This window comes from Meles meles, chromosome 7, assembly GCF_922984935.1.
Source record: "Meles meles chromosome 7, mMelMel3.1 paternal haplotype, whole genome shotgun sequence".
Classification (NCBI taxonomy): domain Eukaryota; kingdom Metazoa; phylum Chordata; class Mammalia; order Carnivora; family Mustelidae; genus Meles; species Meles meles.
In genome coordinates this window covers 10,427,070-10,445,864 of record NC_060072.1, presented here as the reverse complement: position 1 = coordinate 10,445,864, position 18,795 = coordinate 10,427,070, and the positions used below count along the sequence as shown (strand labels likewise).

General features: G+C 60.3%; 1 protein-coding gene across 3 annotated transcripts in view; it reads right to left on the bottom strand.

The window, feature by feature from the left end:
* Positions 1–18,795, bottom strand: part of ELFN2 (extracellular leucine rich repeat and fibronectin type III domain containing 2) — a 51,818-nt gene that overhangs the window by 26,898 nt on the left and 6,125 nt on the right. The window contains exon 2 of one of the 3 annotated variants that reach the window (XM_046010500.1): positions 14,491–14,658. The exons of the other annotated variants lie outside the window; for them this stretch is intronic. The gene's annotated coding sequence lies outside the window, so the exon portion shown is untranslated. The remainder of the gene's footprint in view (positions 1–14,490; positions 14,659–18,795) is intronic. 3 annotated transcript variants of the gene reach the window in all.

Below are 18,795 nucleotides of genomic sequence, written 5' to 3'. Positions count from 1 at the left end.
TCACAACCACACCCTGCCTGCCTCAGGCCGGTGTGAGGATCAAACAAGATAATCCCAGTAAAGTGCTTAGTTCGCTCCTGGCACCGAACAAGCCCTCAATAAATGTGAGCCCTTGTTATTATGTAAAGGAGAGCTAAATACCCCCCAGTTAATCCATTTGTCGAGTTTGCCTTCTGGGGCAAGCTGGCAGCTCCAAACACCGCCCACAGATCAGTTTTGTTGGCCTGCTCACGGGTGAGAAAAACCCCAGCTTGCTGCCATCGCAGAGCCTGAGCGCCCGCTTTGACCACAGGCCCCGCCATGCCCTATTGCCTCACTCGGACCGGATTTGAACCTTTAAGTGACCTGACCCCTGTGGGCCCCTGAGTTTGCCACCCCTGGTTGAAGACCCTCCGAAGCTTTTCCAACAGGTGAGTTCACTGAACACATCATTAGGCCAGAGAACAGATGGGGAAACAGGCTCACAGAGGGCCAACGATAGGCCCACAGTCCCTGGGGGAGGGGCTATGGGGTCAGACACGGGTCCAAGTCCCACTGGGCTAGCTCGAGAGACTCCTCCCTGTCACACGGAGGAGCAAATGGCCCATCAGCCAGGGGGCAGGAGAGACGGGCTTGGCCTCCATGAGCTCAGTATGTTTGAGACCAGATGGGCGGCAAAGCAGGAGGAAGGGCCCGCCCTGAGCCTCACCCCAACCTGGCGATGGGTGTGCCAAGCCAGGGTGGCACTCCGATGAGCCAAGAATGACCGAATGACTGTAGTCATTCGGTCATTCTTCCTCTCGCACCAGTCTCAGATGACCCCTCAAGGCCCCTCCCCAGTCAGTTCCAGCCGTTGTGCATTTCTACGGAACCAGGCACGGCTCCCTGCTTTGCAGGTCCTGCCCCTGCAGAGCCCAGCATCAGAGGCTCCAAGGGTGGGGGATGGGGCTAGAGCTAGCCCATGCCCCTCAGAGCCCCTCCACACCCTCTCCTTTGAGGGCACCTCCAGGAAAGACCTCGGCCAGAAATTGCAGCCCGTCCATCCACACCAGCCCCTCTTCCGACGTCTCAAAGCATAAAAAGCCACAGCCCTAAGCTGCTTCAGCCCAACTTACCACCAGCCACACCCCCGTGAGCCCCCATCTCACAGAAGTGGAAACTGAGGCCCAAGCAGGAGGACGGATGGACTCCCTATGGTTCCACAAAGGGAGACCGGCCTTGCAAGACCTGTCTTGTGCGACCCTCCCGCCAGCACCAGCCAGCAAGATCCAGAGAACAGGGGCCCAGACTCACGCCAGAGACGCCAGCCCGCTACCCCAGCTGCCCTCTCCAGGCCTCGACTTCCCCGTCTGCAGTATGGCTGACTCCGACACAGTGAGCCATTCTGGGAGGGAAGTCGGTGGGGAGGGTCCTCCACACCGGGCAGCATGGTCAGCCCTGCATGTGCCTCAACTTTCCCAAAGGGCAGTGGGGTTTCTGTGCCCTCTGTCTTCCCCAGAGCCCCTCTCCCTGGGCACCCCCTGCATCCAGCAGGGGCACAAGGAACAATCTAGTAGTTACCAGAGCCCAGACACCATGCTGAGAGCTAGATGGGTGCTGTTCTGCCTGTTTTTCAGACACGGAAGCAGAAGCACAGAGAAGCTAAGTAATTTGCCCAAGGCTACTTGGGAAGAAAAAGCCAGTGGACTCAGGGGCAGACCAAGGAGCAAGGATGGAGAACGCAAACCTGGTTATGGGTGCACAGGTGAGGCAGAGGAAAAGAGGAACACAGTGGGGAGGAGGAGGAGGACGGAGTCCTGAGAGGCTGCCCCCTCACTACCGTGGACGACAGAAGTTGGCCGCTCTTAACAGCTCCCGCGGTGGCATACGTCAGTGGGATCTCAAGTCCAGGCCACAGTCATTCGGTCATTCTTCCTCTCGCACCAGTCTCAGATGGCCCTTCAAGGCCCCTCCCCAGTCAGGTCCGGCCGTTGTCCATTCCTACGGAACCAGGCATGGCTCCGTGCTTTGCAGATTCTGCCCAAGGTCCCACCAAGCCAAGCGTGGCCTACTGCAAACTCGAACCCAGCTCTCGGATAGTCCCTCCCACCCACCACTTCCTGATTTTCAGAAGAGTCCCCAAGGTACCCCCAGCTTTGGAAGGGGGGAGAGGGTGGGGCCTGAGGCGAGAGGGGCGGGGCCATGAAAGGTGGGGGCGGGGCCTGGCAGGTGGGTGGGCTGCCCCCCACCCCCAGAGGTAAGGCTGGATCCTGGGTCTGGTTGCCTTGGCAACCTGACTAATTAATTCCGATTGGCACCCCATCTGTGCCTTGGCTGGATGGGCGGTTTGGGCTCGCGGGTGTTTGTTTTGAAGCGAAGGGGTGATTAATGGGAGGAGCTGGGAGGCTGCAGTCCCGGGCTGGAGAGAGCCTGACGCCCCCGCCCCACGTGCATACTAGCATCCCCACCCCGCAAAGGAACAGGCAGACTTGGTCCCCAGAGACCATCCCAGACCTCCTTCTCCCAAGGGGGGGTGGCTCATCCCAGCCCAAACACGGCCTGGCACAGACAACAGACGGCAGCGCCGGCGGTGTGCGCACACCAGAGCGCCCCCGCAAACACGCACACACCGAGAACACGGGCTCCACAGTGAGGAGCCTTAGGATCAGACTCCAGCTTCCTGAGCCTCAGCTTCTCCATCTGCAAAATGGGCAATACCGCTCCCCTCAAAAGGCTCTTAGAATCAAAGGGACAGCCCCAGTGCACTTGCGGACCTCATTATCCTGGGGTCGGGGAAGGCTTTGTGGAGGGAGATCCTGGTGATGGAACCACGTATCAGGTCCCAGAGGGTGACAGTCCGAGGAACTGGAATGAAGCCAGGAGGACTGGATCATGGCCTGTGAGAGGAGAGGGTCCCTCCAGGCAGGAGCGCTAAGGCTGGCCAAGTCGCTGCAGGTCTCAGAAGCCAGGATAAGGATTCTGGATCTTGGCCCAAGGAGAGTGGGGAGCCAGGGAAACGCTAGGGAGTCCTGCCAAGGGAAGGGCACAGAAGGAACTGGAGGGACAGGAGTGGAGACAGCAGCCTTAGCGGAGCTGCCAGGGTGAAAGGGTGACCAGGAGACGGGAGGACGTGAGAGCAGGTCTTGGTGACACACCGGTCACCTTCAGGACGAGGACAAGAGGCTGAACGTGGTGTTCAGGAATGACTCCCAGGGTCCAGGCGGGCAGCTGAAAGATGGCAGTGCCCACCCCAGAATAGAGAGCCTCCGAGAAGGAACCACAGAGTCAGGATGCTGGATTAGAGCAGTCTGGGATGGAACGAGCTGAGTTTTAGGGATGCCCTCCAGAGGCAGGGCACCGTGGAGGCTGGAGGCCTGGGCACCCCACCCCCCACCCCGTACACACCTGCTGGGAAGAGCCAGGGACATAGAGCACCATCCCCAAGAGCAGAGAATGATGATCAGGCCAGAAAGCTCACTCCCCAGCGACAGGCCTGTCTCCCACATGGCAGCACTTGGAGCCAGACCTCCGGGGTTCAAATCCGGGCCCCTATACCTCACCAGCCGTGAGATCCTGGGCAAGCCTCAACTTCCCCATCCCTAAAATGGATATAAAAGCAATGCCCATCCCACAGGTTGCTATGAGGGCTTCCCCCTGGGTTCCCCAGGGGTGTGGGACCTTAAGGAACGTGCTCCTTCTGAGAGGAGGACAGGATGCTAACCTTTTTGAGCACTTACCAACAGCCAGGCCCCCCCACAGGTGTTACAGACCTATGGTGGTGACCAAGGAGGATGGTCCGGGGCCGAACCCCAGGTCCCTGCTTACTAACTATGGGACCAAGAGTGCCCCTCCCCTCCACTTCGACCTCGGCTTCTGCGAATGTGAAATGGAGGGTATCTGCCCGTGGCACGTGGGATTGTTGTGAGCGTGAAAGATGAACACATGTGAGTACGTGTCATCTGCCTGGCACACAGGAAGCACAAACTAAATCATCATTACAGTCTTTGCTAAAGTTCCTCCCAAGAACCCGAGAAAGCGAACGCAGTGATCCCAGTATAACAAACGAGAAGGGCAAAGGCCTCACTTACCCTGGCATCCAGGACCCAGACTGGCCACCATCTGATCACAGGCTCCTCCCTCCCCAACCCAAATGGCCCTCAGCCCAGGACAGGGCCACATGAGATTGCCTGGGTCGGAACCCTGCCCTAGCTGCTCTGAGCTGTGTGACCTTGGACAAGTCACCTCACCTCTCTGAGCCTTAAGTTCCTGCCCTAAAAAATAAGGGGTCCTATCCTTGCACAACTGAGTGAGGAGGACTCAACAAGGAGATACACAAAAGGTGTTCAGCCCAGAGAATGCATACAGCAGGCGCTCAACAAAGGACAACCATTGTGATTACTGATAGGATGGTAAGACTTGAAGGAAAGAATGATGGCCCACAAGCATTCCAGTGGGGTCCTGGGAGTGATGCCCTGCCCCCAGCCAAGCAAGCATATCCCCAGAGGGCTGCAGCCTGGGGGTCCACCCCAGGTGCAAACCCCACCCCGGCATTCCCCCACCAGCCCCACCGCAGGACCCCAACCGGGCCCCTGTCCACCCCCACCCATCACCCCCACCACCTCCGCCATTGAGCACACAGCCACATGGGCACACACCCAGCCCCGTGACCAGCCCACAGTCCCTCCCCTCCCCCCACTCCGCATCTGCTCAATTAGGGAAACTGGGGAGCGAGGGAAACAAAGACTTAATTTCTGAGCTAATCAGCCTGCCTCATGCTAATTACCATCCTCCCGGGCATTAGGGCAGGCTTCCTGGGGGAGAGGGGGGAGGCTGGTCCCTAGGAATGACACCCCCTTTCCCCCCAACCCGGAGACAGCCCAGAAATGGTAAGGGGGGGGGGAATCAGGATGCTCGGGCAGGGATTTCAGTGTGCCACTTGGTGGATGTGGCCAAAAGGAGGGGACACAGCAGGGGACATGCCTGGGGCAGTGTCCCTTGGGCAGGTCCTACCCTCCCGGAACCCCCTTCCGGGATTCCTGCCCCATCCTGGGGGCAGCCACAGACGGCGGAGGCCCCAGAACAGGCGTCCCATTAGGTATCAAGCCCACAGCCTTGGCAGAGAGATGGACAGATGGATACTTTTAAGCTAGAAAATTGAGCAATGATCAGAGTGAAGCTTTTGGACCGAGGCATAGAGCGAGGGCACCGAGCATGTGTCTGTGTGCTCAGGTGTGTGCATGTGCGCGTGTACGTGTGTGTGCGCATGCTACACCAATCCATGAGTGCAGAGAACAAGAGGCTTTAGGATCGGAAGCCAGGACGTCTGGGCTCCATTCCCCAGCCCTCCTCTGGATAAGTCCCCGCCCCTCTGAAATTCAGCCTTTACGGTGGAAGAGCAGGAAGGGCTCTTTGCTAGGGTCCCTTGATCAACCAATGTGTACTGAGCGCCTACTGTATGCACACCAGGCTCATGGCTGGGCAAAGCTTCCGTCCCCCTGGCTTCCACTGTCCAGTGTCCCATGTTCCAATCAACACAGCGTGGGATGGACAGAAACCAACATAGCAAGGCACTGACCCCATGGAGACAGGCCAGGGCATCCAGGATGGGCTACCAAAGGCAGGGTTTGTCCCTATATTTCTTAGACAAGGTCCTGCCCAGCAATGAAACGTCAGATAACTGGAACTCCCTGCGGGCCCCAGAGCAAACCCCTTCCCCTGCCTGGGCCTCAGTTTCCCCATCTGCAACAATGAGGGAGCAGAGGCTGTATCCCAGCCCCCGCCCAAGCAAGGATTCTTGGTCTCCCCATCGTGACTGCGTGTATGTGGGGGACAGCAGGGGTGGCGGTATGCCCCCAACAGACACGCACACACAGCTGACTGTCCCAGCATTGGGTCCAGAAGCACGACAGACACACCAGAGGGACAGGTGCGCCCAGCGATGAGGGGGGCTGTCCGCGCACCCCCCAGAGGTTCCCAGTCAAGGCTCCTAAGTCTGCAAGCTCAGCTCTGTCGGCACAGGCCACCCCAAAACTGCCTCCCTCTCCCCTTGTCATGGGGCCCTCACAGCTGGCCACCACGTCCTGAATCCCTGCCGCATACCTGGGGTCCCCTAGGCCTCGCCACACGGAATTCCCACCACAGCCCTGACAGGTAAGTACTGTGTGACCCTGTTTGACCAAGGGGGGAACTGAGGCTCAGCCAGGTCAAGTGACTTGCTCGGTGAGTGACGAGCTGGGCACTCGAGTCCTGCCTGACCCCAAGCTGCTACACCTACCGTGGTCTGAGACCACCTTCCTGGACCACCCTCAAGGCTCAGACCAGGGCTCCGGGCTGGCCCGGATCCTGCAGGAGGATTGCTCCCTGCAGACCCTCAAGGGCTCCCACAGCAAGGTGCTTGGGGGCGGGGGCCCTGGGAGCCAGATAGCCCAGGTTCAAAATCCCAGTCTCACCACTGACTCACTCTGAGACCATAGGCAGGATCCTGAATCTCTCTGCCCCCTCAGTTTCTCCATCTGTAAAATGGGGATCAGGACATTTTGTTGGATTGTTGTGAGGACTGAATTTCTGTAAAGTTCTTTGAACAGTGCCTGGCTCGTGGGAAACATTCTCTGGGCCTTGTTAAATCAAAAGAATAAATGAGTTCCTTTAGCTCTAAGGACAGCCAGAGAATTGGTTTGCCCAGAGGGCAAGGGGTACAGCTGAGATTCAAACCTTAGGTCCAGGACTCCCCGCCCAATACTCGCTCCCTACAGCACCAAGGTAGCTCCAGCTTGGCTAAGAGAATGAAGACGTCCCAGGACTGACCCTGGCTCAGGCCCCAGGAGGTAGGCAGAGGCTGTATGGAGACAGAGGTCAGAGCATAGGCTGGGAACCGGCCCCTGTGCCGCCTTCTCTGCCTGACCCCCAGCTCCAGAAAGCCAGGGCCACCCAGGGGCCCTGGGCAGCCAGGTGCCAAAGCAGCTCCCCTCGGTGCCGAGGGCCCAAGGCCAGTGGTCCTGGGCTACAGCAAGGCAGGGGATGGCAAGGGGCACTACAGCCTCCCAGCAGCTGCCGCAGCATTCCCAATCCCCAGCATTCTGCCCCAGGGACAGCCGAGGTCCCACGGAGCCCCACCAGCAGGAATCGCACCCAGAACGGGAGTCCTCCCTGAAGTCCTCAGCCAAGAGTGGACCCAGATGTCCACACACACCCTCAGAAGCTGATCCCCACCCACGAGCCCACCCACATCACCGAGCGCCCACCCAGGTCCAGGGGTGCGAGAATCTGAAATCATGCCATGTTGGTGAAAGTGGAAAATGTGCGACCAACCCAGCCCCCCCAACAGGGAAATGGCCGTGCAAGGGGGCCCTCGGCCAAGGCAGAGCCGGACAGGCCCCCTCTGTGTCCCTGAGAGCAGACGTGCAGAGTGTGGAGTTGGGGGCGCAGGAAGGGGGAGAGGCTGCGAGGCAAATCCCACGGAGGTAAGAACAGATGGCACACGTGTGTTTGCGGGGGGCCTGGAATCATGGGGAAGGACCCCACCAGGCCCCAGCGCGTCCCTCAGAGAGCACGCGTCCATTCCTTAGTTAGGAAGCGGGTGTCTACACTCACATGTTCCCCTTTACACACTGCAACACCCAACGAACACACAAGAATCACCCCATGTGCGCATGCGCACACCCAAGCAGACAGCCAGCCACCTTCCTCGCATGGCCCGAGGAAGGGACACCACAGAGATGGGCAGAGCGGAGAGACAAAAGACAGAGAGAAGACGGGGAGACACAGATGGAGTGAGAGACAAGCGGCAGAACCAAGAAAGCTCCGCTCGGGTCCGGGGGGATGCGATCCAATCCGAAGCGGCCCAAGGGCCCCAGAAGGGGACAGTTCTGGGTCTTCCTGGGTTCCACCCTCAGCCCGGCCACACACCACCCAGTGACCCCGGGCCAGTGCCTCTCTGGGTGTCAGGATGCCTAGGAGGACAGGGCAAGGGATGGAGACCCTGTGGGCTCTGACCCTCCAGCACTCCAGGGTCCCAATCCCCCGCCAAGGCCTGGCTCCCACCTCTCCTCAGGTCCCTCATGGTCTGCAGGCTGCCCCCCACGGGCCTGGGGGGATCTCTGGGGACAGCCCTGTTCCTCCTCCCTGGAGCTCCCCCTGAATCCAGAATCCAGAACGGAGCGTCCGGGTCAGCTGCCGTCTCAGCCAAGCCAGGAACCCCCTCCCCCCGTGCAGCCACCAGGGCCAGCAGGATCAGAGAGGGGAGGAGCAGGGCAGTGACGATGACCGCAAGTACCACGCATCACGTGTGCCTGCAGGGGAGCAGATGATGCTCCCGGCCTGCTCTGTCTCACTTAATCCTCATGAAGAACCTTGATCCCATTTTGTAGATGGGGAAACTGAGGTTCAGAGATGGCCTGCCCAGAACCACGCAGCCAGCAAGAGGACGAAGGAGCTGGCAGGGAGCGCAGGCCGCCTACTCCAAAACCCAGCAGCAACGTCCACATCTTGTCCGGCAGGTACTGGGGAGAGTGGGAGGGGCCAGGCAGACACCCCCGCATTTCCTAAACTGGCATCCCAGGCCTCAGGACACCATGCACCACAGCCCATCCCCAACAGCCTGAGAGGGGGCGGCTGGGAGGGCCGCTGAAGCCCTGCCCCCCTGCTCCTGCCACCAGGAACCCCGACAACAGACAGAGTGAGCATGTTCTGAGCACACGCTGTATGCCAGGAGCCGGCCCCAAGCACTTTAGAGTATCAGTTCTCGGAGGCGGGTACTATTTTAATTCCCACTTTGCAGAGGCCTGGCAACTTGTTAGGGTAGAACAGGGAGTGGAACCCAGGCCTGGGCCCACAGGCTGGACCACTGTGTCACCCCATCTTACAGACACTCAGGACTTTCCTGCTCTGACCGACCTACCCTAAGCCGACACTCCGGAATGTCAGACAGAGGCAAGAATGGCCTCCTTCCTCCAGTCCCTGCTCAGCTCAAGGGCTCCCAAGCCACCATCATCTAGGGTACCTGCCTTCCTCTGCCGAACCCTCTATGGCCCGTCTCTTCCCAGGATGCTAGGGATCCTCGGCCAGCTCCCACCTTTTTCCTTAAAGCAAAGCCCTGAGCAGGGAGGGGAAGGTCTGTGTCTCTCCATAAACCTCAGATGATATCCTCAGGAAGAGGAGCTGGGTCTCAGCCTGAGGCCCAGAGAGGGTGTCAGATAAGCCAGGGTCACACAGCAAGCCAGAGGCAGGAAGGAGAGCTATGGCCCTTGGCTCCCTGTTACAGCTCAGCACAGAGTCTGCCCTCCCTCCTGTGTTTGTAAACCTTGAAACAAGGTTGGTTGAGCTGTGACCCAGTGCAGAGGCAAAGGGTGGAGGGGAGATGGATTTTTAGCAACTTCTAGAATGCCTCAGGCCTTACCAACCATGCAGTCCCCCACAGCCCTATGGGCCTGCTCTGGGTAAACAGTCCTTCTGCAACCCTGTCTCATTCCAGCCCCTGTAGGAGCCCAGCGCTGTCTGCAGGCAATGTCCCCATTTCACAGATGAGTAAACAGAGAGACTCAGGTGCTCAGGACCACTCAGGATCGGGATGGAACCCACTGTGCCTTGCTGCCAACCACAAAACCTGCCTGCCTGGAGCCCCTGTCCTAAATCTAACCCCTTCCCAATCCTTAGGGACTGCCTCTTCCAGGAAGTCTTCCCAGAACTCAGGGAGCCTCCACTCAAAGGAACTGTGCTTTCCTTCTACACTAATGAAGCAGATTGAGCCTCTGCCCTCAGACTAGGGCTCCTGGGAGACGGGAGAACTCCCTGAAGTCAGGACTATGACTCCCTAGACAGGATATTGATGGCCCAGTCTTTCCCCACCCCCAGTCCCCGGCTGGAAGACTAGGACCTCCCTGAGGACAGGGCCACCACATTCTCCTTCCTTCAGACTAGGAAGTAATAGGAGTGAGACTCCCCCTTCCCTCCTCCTGCACCTCCACGCCCACAGCCCCCCCCCCCCAGAATATAACACTCTGCCCCAATGGTACAAGCAGGACCCCTCCTTCTATCCCTCTCCCTCCTGGCAGCCCTCCAGGCCTGGCCCGTACCAGGCAGCCTACTCCCCTCCCCCGGGCCCTGTCCATGAATCCCACCTCTGTTGGGCACCACAGACCCCCCTTTCTCCTCCCCAAACAAATGGGGTCTTGAGTGAACCACTGGGACTGCACACAAGGCTAGATCTATTCCCTGGGCTAATGTCGCTGCCAGCAGGGGGCCAGGGAGTTGGGGGGGGGAGCCAGGCAAGGGGTGGGGGGGCACGGGGAAGTAGGCTGTCCATGCCACAGCCTCTCTCGAGGTCCAGCCTCCGAAATCGGATCCTGGTGGGGCTAGGATCAACGGCTCACTCCCCGTATCACCCCAGAGTGGACCAACCCCAGATGCCTCCAAGGTGCCTCCCCTCCCAACAGTGCAGGCAGGAGCCTCTGGGCCCAGGTCCAAATTCCTGCTCTGTGCCCCACGGAGACCTTCCCCAAACCTGAGGCAGGTCATCTGTAAAATGGGCCTAACTAGACTGACTCTGCCTGTGCTGCTGTGACTGTGAATGCGGACACAGACAGCAATGTCCCCAGCACGAACTCAGTGCCCCAAGAAAACCAGTTTCCTTCTTTCTTCTATTTTTCTTTTTTGGTGGTGGGGGGGGGCGGGGGGGACAAACTGGGTAAGAGCCCAGGCTGGCAGGGCAGAAAATGGCCTTTTCCAAGCACTATAAACGTCCCTATTCAGAAGTCAGAAGCTCAGTTCCCTCAGGAATGAGCGATGGGGCCTCCCAGGACTGGGGTAATTCAGGAGAGGCTGCTGGTCTTCCCTGGGGAGAGGGCCTTGGAGTCAAGCTTGCAAATCCAAAGCTCCAAGTCCACCGCCTCCCAGAAGCCCATCTAGATAAGATATCATCTCCATTTGGGGCACCTGGGTGGCTAAGTGGGTTAAGCCTCTGCCTTCAGCTCAGGTCATGACCTCAGGGTCCTGGGATCGAGCCCCACATCAGGCTCTCTGCTTGGCGGGGAGCCTGCTTCCTCCTCTCTCTCTGCCTGCCTCTCTGCTTACTCGTGATCTCTCTCTGTCAAATAAATAAATAAATCTTTAAAAAAAAAAAAAAGATATCATCCCATTTTACAAACAAGTAAACTGAGACACAGAGTGGGTAAGTAATTTGCCTAAGGGCACACAGCAGCTGAACTGATGACTCAGGCTGCTACCAAAACTTCTTCCTTATGGCAGGCAGGAGCCGGCCTGGCTTCGGAGCCTTTCTGCGGGTGTTGCCTCTGCAGTCAGAGTGAAGTCCGAACTGTCCAGCTTGAAAGGCCAGGCCCCCAGCAAGGCGATGTAGTGCAGCAGAAAAAGCACCTGACCCAGAGTCAGTGCGCAATTGGGGCTCTGGAGGCCAGCTCTGCCACCAACTCCTCGCTGTGTATCCGGGGCCAGCTGGCCTGGCCTCCCCACCCTCAAGAGCCTTGTGGCTAAGACGCGAATGACAAGACGGGCAGCCCAGGGCCCCCGGTAGAGTTACCCACCCACGCTGTCATCGCGTGTTCACTGAACACCTACTATGTGCCAGGCCCCGTTCAAGGCGCTTGGGATAGATGGGGGAACAAGACCGAGAACGCTCCAGCCCTCATGATCTGACATTGCGCTGGCGAAAGGGTGGATAATAAAAAAACAAAAAACAAAAAACAAAAAAAGCAATCGGTTGTGTTAGGGGCTACCAAGAGAGGGTAGAAGCCCAGGGCCACAAACAGAGCACTCAGGAAGGGGCTCCCTGGGAAGGCGACACGGAAAAGGGATGGGGGGCGGGAGGGGGCAGCCCAGGACAAGCCCAGGGAGCAGGGGGGAGCCCAGAAGGGCCAGCAACTCCTGCAGAAGGACCAGCAAGTTCAAAGGCCTAAGGACTTCAGTGCCCCATGGAGTCTGAGGGGGGCACCCAGCACACAGCAGAAGCTCCAGAAAGAGCCGCCCCTTAAGCCCCGTGAGCTCCTTGCACCTTGCTTTCCTCCTCTGGAAAACAGGATGCTGGGCAGCTTCAAGGGAACCCTGTCTCTTCCATACACCTGGATTCATTCTTAGTCTTCCCATTTTGCAGGTGGGGAAGCTGAGGCTCCCAAGACCCCACAGCCCGTAAATGGCAACATGACGATGGGAACCGAGGTCTTGTCATCCCCAACCCTAGGTCCTGCTGGCCTTATGCGGCCTCACGGGTCACGGGACACTCACTGCCTCTCCCCCAGGTGATCCCAAGACAGCACTGACCACCAGAAAGTCTCTTGGAAGGAACAGAGGTCTATGCCCTCGTTGGTTCCCCTTTACCACCTGGGGCCACACAGGACACTTCTCCCCCGACTTCCCGCAGGTCACTGGAAAGGCACGGAAGGGTTCACAGGTTCAAAAGAGCAGGGAGCCCCTGCTAGGTAGCAGACACTGGGCTTTACTGTCACACCCCCCACCCCCCTGCCGCACGCGGGTAAAATAAAGCTGAGCCTATCACACCCATCGTACAAAGAAAAAAGCTGAGGTTCCCAAAAAGGTAAGAAACATGCCCAGGGCCACCCACCTAGAAAGTGGCAGAGAGAGGCTCTGAACTCAGGTCTGTGTCACTCAGAGTCTCCATGCTGCTCATCCCCCAGATCCCTCAGATGTCCCTCTCTGGACATCCTTCTCCATCCCTGGCCCCTAGTAGCAGGAAGGACTTGCCCTGAATCCATTGCTCCGGGGACACCAAGCGCCACTCGCCTGATACGCCATGCCCCGGGCTGGGGTTAGGTGGGCAGGTTCAGGACACTCGGGAGCCCTGAAGGAAGCCAGGAGGTGGGGGGCTTAGGCGGCAGCTGGGGGGGCCAAGGCCTGTGTGAGGACAGCAGGCACCCAGGCCCCTGGATTAGGCAGGCAAGGAGCACATACATTATCCCCAGTGACAACAAGCCCAAGAAGCATGTGCGATGTCTCCATTTTACAGATTGGGAAACTGAGGCCCCGGACCGTACAGCTGTCAGTGCCGGAGTCGGGATTCAAACCCAGGACTCTGCTGTCCCAAGCTGCTGCCTCCTGTAACTACTGAAGGGAAATGTTTGCTTCGGAAAAGTACCTGGGGACTGAGGGAAGAGAGAGACAACTTTCAGTGGGGCTGTCGCAGAGGGACACGCTCCCAGGGGAGGATTCAGGACCAGTGAGTTGGGTGTTTGGGGAGACAGGTACCCAGGGGTCAAATCCCAGCCTCAGTGCGTGGCTGCTGTGCAACCTGGGGCAAGTGACCTCCCCTCTCTGATGCCTCAAAGGCAAGTATCAGTACCAGGTATCCTGGAGCACAGCAAACGTGAGGTATGGGACCAAGTCACTTGGGGACAAGGAGAGAACGTGGATCTGGAGGGGGGACTTGTATGCTCAGAGGCCCTGAGGAGGAGGAAGGCTCCAGAAAGCAGAGGTGGGGGCACCTGGCCGCAGACGTGGGAGTGAACAGGATGAACCTGGCAGTGAACGGCGCGGCTCGGACCCTCCCACTGGACCTCCCTCCCCATCAGAGAACCCTGCATCAGCCCAGGAGCCCAGCAGCACCAAGCCCAGGGCCGCAGCCCCTCCCTGTAACACGGCCACCACACCCCGCGGAGCCCCCACCGCCCCACTCGCTCCTTGCATGGCCCCCCTAGAGCCCCCAGCACCGGCCCTTCCCCAGGGCCCTCAACCCCTCAGCAGCCACGGCTCCTCCACGTGGGGACCACCTCGTCCTAGAGACGGCATCTCCTTCTCCTTAGCAACCATCAACACCGCCCCAGACAGCCAGCCTCCTCCCTCTGTCTCCTCCTCTCTCCATGGAGACCACAATGCCACAGAGGCGGCTCCCTCGCCAAGGCAACCACCGTCACTCAGCACCCGCCCCGGACCACAGCTCTCTCCACGTGGCCACCACCAACACTGCCGCGGTGACAGCGACAGCCTCTCCTCTCGGGGCAGCCACCAGCCCCAGCAGAGACCAACAGCTCCAGTCTGCGGCGGCCTCCAGCTGTCTGACTGCGCTCCCCGATGAAATCCCAGACACCGATCAGGTCCCTATTGATCCTGCCCCGCGTGTCTCGGCTCCCAGCTCTCTCCCAGCCCCTCAGTCTGCCCCTCCCGACAATGGAGAGACTCCCTCCCCTCCTGAGGGAGGAAAGGAGACCCCCGGAAGCCGGTCCCCACCCCAGCAGCCCCCTCCGATGCCCCGGTCCCCTGCTGAAGTGCAGGAGGCCAGGCCAAGGGGCAGGAGTGTGACTTCCTCCCACCCACCACAGGGAGCCTGTCCCGGCCCCCAGAAAGGCCTGCCACTCTGCCAGCTGCCTCGCAGGCCCCAGGAAGGGAAGCTGGGGAGGAGCAGGTGAGGGTGCCCATAGCAGGGGTGCGGGTGGGGGGGGGGTGCCGGGCAAGGCAGGAAGGGACCAATGGGTGACAGGCCTGGCTATACCACAGTTCACAAGGCCAGGTCATGTGAGCCAGGCTCACACGCAGCCACACGCTCGCACACAGTCAGAAGGACCCTGTCCTTACCGATGTCTGCGGGTTAAGGGGGCCCTCCGGCCCACGAGGCTCTATCCCTGGCCTGGTCTCAGGGAGGCCCCCCCTGCAGCAGCGGCGCCAGGCGGCAGCAGCAGGAGCAATGGGGTCCCGGGTCCTGGTCCAGCTCAGGCATCGGCAGCTTCTCACCCAGGTCCTCTCCTTCTGCGAGGAAGCGAGGGGGAGAAAGGGGAGGGAGGGAGAGGAGAGGAGGAGAGAAGGAGGGGGAGGGGGGCAGCAGGAGGGAGGGAGGAGGGAAAATGCTGAAGTCTTGAAGGGTACACTCACTTCTTTCTTAGGTTTCCCATGGCAACCAAATATACCACAAATGAATATCAGTGTGAGAGAGAGGGAGGAGGCCGCGAGAGGGGAGGGATGCACGGAGATGGAGGCCGAGATGGAGAGAGATGGGAGAGATGGAGGCAGGGAGGTGGAGAAATGGAGGCGGGGAGATAGGGGGGGAGATGGAGGCAGGGAGATGGAGGCTGGGAGATGGAGGCAGAGAGAGGCTGGGAGATGAAGGAGATGGAGGTTGAGATATGGGGGAGAGGGAGTCAGGGAAATGGAGAGATAGAGGCAGGGAGATGGAGGCTAGGAGGAGGGAGAGATGGATGTTGGGGTATGGGCGAGAGGGAGGCAGAGAAATGGGGGAAAGGGAGGCAGAGGGTGGGGAGAGGGAGGCTGGGAGGTAGAGGAGAGGGAGGCAGGGAGAAGGGGGAGATGGAGGCTGAGAGACGGGAGAGATGGGTGTTGGGATATGAGGGAGAGGAAGGCAGGGAAGAGGGGAAGCTGGAGGCAGGGAGAAAGGGGAAAGGGAGGTAGGGAGAGGGGGGAAAGAAAGGCAAGGAGATGGGGGAGACGGAGGCAGGGAGATGGGAGGGACAGAGGCAGGGAGGAGGGGGAAAAGGAGGCAAGGAGAAGTGGGAGATGGGGAGATGGAGGCTGAGAGATGGGGGAGATGGAATCGGGGAGGTCAGGGAGAGGGAGGCTGGGAGATGTGGGGAATGGAGGCCAGGAGGTGGAGGAGATGGAGGAGATGGAGGGAGGGAGGAGGAGGAGATGGAGTCAGGGGGATGGAGCCTGGGAGATGGGGTAGATGGAGACTGGGAGATGGAGGCTGGGAGGTGGGGAGAATGGAAGCTGGGAGATGGAGGCTGGGAGGTGGGGGGGATGGAAGCTGGGAGATGGAGGCTGGGAGGGAGGGGAGAGGGAGCCAGGGAGGTAGGGGAGAGGGAGGCTGGGAGATGGGAGACATGGAGGCTGGGAGATGAAGGCTGGGAGGTGGGGGGATGGAGGCTTGGAGATGGAGGCTGGGAGGGAGGGGAGAGGAAGACTGGGAGGTAGGGGAGAGGGAGGCTGGGAGATGGGAGATATGGAGGCTGGGAAGTGGAGGCTGGGAGGTAGAGGAGAGGGAGGCTGGTAGGTGGGGGGCTGGGGGCTGGGAGATGGAGGCTGGAAGGTGGGGGATGGAAACTGGGAGATGGGGACATGGAGGCTGGGAGGCAGAGAAAAGGGAGGCTAGGAGGTGGGAGGATGGAGGCTGGGAGATGGGGACATGGAGGCTGGGACATGGAGGCTGGAAGGTGGGGAAGAGGGAGGCTGGGAGATGGGGAAGGTTGGGTCCCCATCCTATAGGCCCCATCGGGTTCAAGAGGAAGAGGAGGGAAGGGGCCACAGGACTTCTTTCACTCCCTCCGTGGTTCCTAGAGGAGGGGCGAGCAACAAATGGGTAGTTTCTAGGAGCTGAAGGGACCCCATTCCTCCCATCCCACCCCAGCCTCGCTCACGTTCCTGACTCCCTGCAGGGCCCCAGAGACTGGAGGCTCTTCCCACGTCCCAGCCAGACACCCCACTCAGTCATGGACACACAGAGCATACCCAGGTGGGGATGGTCCCCACCCCCTCCCACTCCCTGTCGCTAGGTGCTCCCATACACAGCCCCTCCCTCCTCACATGGACAACCACACCACCCTCCTATCAGTCACCCCAACCCCAACCGGACTACTCCTTCTACCACTGGGCCCCAGGCCCTCCGCTGCAGGGAACAAGCAACCCCCCCACCCCACCCCGTGCCATCTCTCATTGATGACTCTGGCATACACCCATTCTCCCAGTGTGCCCACAGCCTATGCCCTGCTGGGCACCATCCGGTCATATGCACTCATACACCCTAAGAGTAATGCACCTGCCGGACCTCCCCTGGCAGAGACACACACTATTCCCGACAGCTGTGCCTCCACCCAACCTTCTCCCATCTGTGCGCACACGTACACGCGCACACACTCCCTCTCTGCCCTCAGAGGCCCCTCTCCCTGCCTGGCCCGCACCCCCCACCAGCCCAGATGGTCCTCCCAGCCCGCCCTCACAGGCAGGGGCTCACACCTTGGCCCCCTCGACACCGCCATTCATAAACCTACATAGACCCTCCCAGAGCGGGCAGCTGGCGGCCCTGGAACACAAGTGCGCACGCGCGCCCTGCGCTGCCCGGCTCAAAGGCAGAGGACAAGGACGCACCAGCTGGCTCCTGGAAAGGGCTCCCAGGCCCAGGTCCCCCAGGGATACCTCCTCCACGCTCAACCCAGAGCACTGTGGCCAGCAGACACCCTCACACACACACACACACACACACACACACACACACACACACACACGCCAGCACCCACAGGACACTGAAGAGCAACTAACACCAGAATCCCACATCCCCTCAATCGGACATGTGCACGGAGACCCAGATGCACCTTCCACAGCTGCCCACAGAACCCTGATATAGCAGCGCCCACCTGAACACGTGGACTCACACGAGTGCCACCATGCTTGGGGCCAGGGCACAGATAGCCCTCAACACACACGTGGAAACGCACTGGCGCCCACTCCCGGTGGACCACCCGCCGCAGGCACTCGCGCTCCACCATACACACCCAGACAGACATGCCCACAGGCACGGGGGCCCCTAGACGGCCTCACAGGCCAACGCGGACGGGCCCCGGCACACCAGCGCTGAAAAACAGCGCTGGGAGATGGGGTAGATGGAGACTGGGAGAACTGGGGAACGCTCCCTGACACCCCACCCCCCCAGCACACGCAAGGCCACGCCTGCACACTCACGGGGCCATACTCCCAGGATAGTTCTCCGCGGCGCCTCCCCAACCCCATCCCGTCCACACCCACCTGACACACACACCCCGTCGCCAACAAGTCACAGGCCCTTGATTGGGTCGCCCCTCCACCCCCCTCCCTGGGCACGCGCCTCGGCCTGCAGCCAAACCCCTGCCCAGCGCCCGCGGGTTTACGATCCAGCGCAGAGACCGTGCGGAGCCCAGAGGCCGTGAAATTGGCTGCGAGCTGCGAGGGATGCGGCTGCAAATTCTAAGCACAGAGAAGTAAGGCAGAACCAGGGCGGGCTGCGGGCCATGGTGAGGGAGGGGGTGCGGGCGACCCCGGGAGGGGGCTTCCTGTGCGCGCTCCCGCCCACCCCGCCGCCTTGCCCGTGCCCTGCTGGGCGGGGCGGGGTGGGGCGGGGCGAGGGGTGGGGAGGGTGGGGAGCAGTGCGGGAAGAGCCGCGCGCGGGTGCACCCTGGGGGCCTGCCCGGGGTGCCACCGGGGATGGACACCCGCTCACTGCCCGGCCCACTGCCACTTGCCTGGGCCAGAGCGCCCACCGGATGACCGGATGACCGGCCTCAGGTCACAGCTTCGCGACTGTGCAACTCTGTGTTGCCACCTCCGGGAGGCCTTCCAGGCTCTCCGTCCTCCTCTGGCTTCTCTGTTCCCACCTCCACCACCTGGCGGCCTCCAGCCTCTGCTCACAGGCATAACTCCAGGCTCAGCTCCACCAGCACCCCGGCACCAAAGGAAGGGAGAGGGAGGGCATGGTCTCTCTCCAAAACGCAGGCCCTCACTGGTCTCACCTCATCTGCCCCGCACTTCATGCCTTTACCAGCTGTGTGGCCTTGAACCCGAAACCACAGACTCTGCCTCCTCTTCCTCATCTGTGCAACAGGAACGATGCAGAGGGTCGTTCTGAGGATTTGCTGAGGGCCATTTGGACAAGCTCAGAACAGCAGCTGGTAAACACGGAGATGATTAGTACCGGCCTGACCTTGCCACAGACCAGGGCCACACAGAACTGAACCCAGGCTCCTCTGAAAAATGCGGATGCCTTTGGTGCCTCCCCACCTGTGTGAAAGATCCAGAAGACGCAGCCCCCTCAGCTGCCCTCCAACCGGCAAACATGGGTGAATTCATATTCTGGAAATGCATTAAAAATGCAGGTTCCCAGGCCGCACATCGACCCTCCTG